The sequence below is a fragment of the Gossypium raimondii genome, chromosome 2 (assembly GCF_025698545.1).
Source record: "Gossypium raimondii isolate GPD5lz chromosome 2, ASM2569854v1, whole genome shotgun sequence".
Lineage (NCBI taxonomy): Eukaryota > Viridiplantae > Streptophyta > Magnoliopsida > Malvales > Malvaceae > Gossypium > Gossypium raimondii.
Window position 1 is genome coordinate 11360029 of NC_068566.1, and position 3270 is coordinate 11363298.

Consider the following 3270-nt stretch of genomic DNA (forward strand, 5'->3'; position numbering starts at 1 on the left):
CTTCAATTTTTGGTGAACAGTACGGCCTGCCACACGGTCGTGTGGAGTCAATAGTCCTGTTTTTCAACGACTAAAATTCGAAGAAGAAAGGGTTTCTGATACCTACCTAATACGGATTCGAAGCAGAAGCATCAAGGATGAGTTTCCATCCTGACCAACAAATTAAACTAAAAGGAGAAGTTAGATCCCGTACAGAATCAGCACAACGTAGCATAACAAAAAGAAAGGTCACTTTGAAATTAAGAAACCAAAACGAATAAACTTAATAACAAGGAAGAAATGACAGAAAAATATGGTAGAAAAAGAAAGAACAAAAATGAAAAACCTTACCGGAGGTTTCTGAAAGGTTTTAAATAACCAACCAAAACTAACTACCTCTCAACGAATTTCCAAAAATAAAACATTCCCTATTGCTTCCGTCGAGATTCGAACACAAAACCAAAGAATACAGAAGCTTAACCATTGAACCAATAAACTCATTCTTGACATCAATTGACTGAGTTTAACTTATAAATCAACGTTTAAAGGTAAGGGTCTAAGCAAAATAATAAAATTTCCAAAAATAGGATTCAAACACATAACCTTACGCACATACCCAAAACACTTAACCACTTAACCAAATCAATTTCCTTGTCAAAAATTTCCAAAGTCTAAACTCAAATCGAGGGATGACCACTTTTGATTCAAAAACTCAATTTCTTCTAACACGGTTTTTGGGATGTTACACCCAGGTAAACGTTTTTAGGCCCGGGCCTTGCCTGAATAAATTAATTATTTTTTAATAAAAATTATCTTGTTTTTTTTTGTTGTTCTTAGTGTTTTGGTGTTGTTTTTACTGTTATTTTTGTTATTGTTATTGTTTTTGTTTTTGTTGTTTGGGTGTTATTTTTTGCATTTTATATTGTTTTATTACCGCTTTTAATATTGTTTCGATGTTGTTTTTAATATTATTTGTATATTATAGAGCTTATGTTTTATTGTTAATTTTGTTACTATTTTAGTTGCAACTATCTTTGTATAAAGAATTTTTAATTTATTTTTAATTTGTTTGTTGTTTTATATTTTTTAATGTTTTGAAGTGTATTTGATATATTATATATTTTAAATTTATTGTATATAATAAAATAATCTAAAAATAATAATATGAGTTGAACTTGGGTTTGACTTTTATAATTTAAATTGGACTTACACAAAATTTTAGGCCCATTTTTCAAGTTAAGCCTGTTGAGGCCTAAATTGGCGCACCATCAACTCTAATACAAACTAACATAATACTCTTTTGTTAAAGTTATGTAATAAAATTTAGATCCAAATTTTAATCATGATTTCTTCTCTTATTTTGTTTATCAAATCGAAGGAAAAAAACACAAGAATAAAGTTGGAATTTTGATGGCCAACTTAAGCTTAAGCATTAAGGATTCTAATATTCTTAGGACAACAATGGGTTAATTAATTTCTTTCTTGGTGGGTCTGTAACCTTTAATTTATAGATTTAGGTTAGAACGTGGGTTCCCAGTTGCGACCTCTGCTTCCAACATCTTTCAAGCTCAGGTTTACCCAGGAATTAGAATAGCATTACTTTAATTCGAAGTGGATGGCGAGAGTAAACAAATTAAAAGCTATCTTAAAGTGGCCCAAACACACGACTTTAAAGCATACCATTACTTTTAACAAATATTGATAGAGAGAGAGAATGTTGAGACAAAAGGGGAAGGCAACCACATATGTCTCAAGCTTCCACTTTGGAAACTCATCATTAAATAATTAAGCCAAAAATTCAAAGAAAATAGAGTTTGATTAATTTCCAAATAAAGTACATAGAATGGATTGAAATATCATGGAATATTCAAAGAGTTGCATTGGGGGAAAAGGGTGGGTAGAAGGAGAGATTAATTGTTAGTGAAGAATAGGGGAGTTTTAATAATTGAAACACATAGAAGCAACACTTTGACCCACTCTTTTCCTTTTTAGGTGGTGTCGGCCGTCGGGTGCTGCCTTTTACTTTCTATAATATATATGACTGCGACTTGGCTTTTTGAGAACTAAAATCAATCAAAATAGTACTACACTTTCACCTATTTTATGCACTTCCAAAAACCTAATCCCGGTAATCATTTCATTTTAATTAAATTAAGATTTCCGAAGAGATAAATGATTAATCATGAAATGTGTTTCATTTTTATGAGAGGGAATCGAACCTCCTATCTTATTATTAAAAAATAAGGTAAGCAACCACTATAGTACACCTCATGGTTAATAGGCAACCTTATCGGTTCTGCTTGTTTTCCTCGATTATGCTCTTCTTTAACTTTAATTTAAAATAATAATATATGTCTTAATTGTGTATTTCAAACATTATGAATAGAATATCTTTCGTTATAATCTTATTGTGAAATTATTTTTGTATCTTATATAAAATTTATTAAAACAAATTAAACCCAAAATACTAATATAATAGGATAAGAACTTTAGTCACTAAAGTCTCATATTTATCATTTTAACTATAATTTTATTGACTTTTTTACTTAATTTTTTAAGAATATATATTTTTTTACCTACATTGTGAGAGTATTATAAGTTACTGCAGATGACGCTTTTCCTGCATGCACGAACAGCAAACAATTACTCATCAGCTAGATAATAAAATATGAGCATTAGTTGATTATTTATAAGCATTAATATGTTAGAATTTTTTCATGTGGTGTGTATGTATGTATGTATGTGCATTCGTGGATGGGCATAAATAACATCGGACATCATGCTTTGACAAATTTACTTATTAAAAAAAAAGAGCTCCTTTTGTTAGTGGGAGAGAAAGCTTGGCATGAAAGAAATTGAACTTTTTACAAATTAAAGCCAGTCCATTAGTGGCCCCATACAAAGAAAAGCCTCTCCTTTTTTACGCACCTGCAGCTTCTCGGATAGTTCCAAGCTCATGGTTTTAAGTTGGAAGCAGCAATCAATGATCTATCACAAAGCACCTTGTTTATATATATACATATTGTATTAAACTGTCCCAAAGCCAGTGAACTCCCTCCCATCTTTTTCTTTATTAATGATTGTGGATAAAGAAGTAGAAGTTTTTTCAGCTTATCATAAGAAGTTTCAACATAATTTGTTCAATAGACTAGGGGTGGGTTTGGATAGGCGGTACGTTTACCTGCGATTAGTATAAAAATAGTAGTAGCGGTAAGAATTAATACTGTAATGATATTGTAGCGTGAGATAAAAAGTACCGCACACTCCACTGCCATCTAAACCCACCCTAAA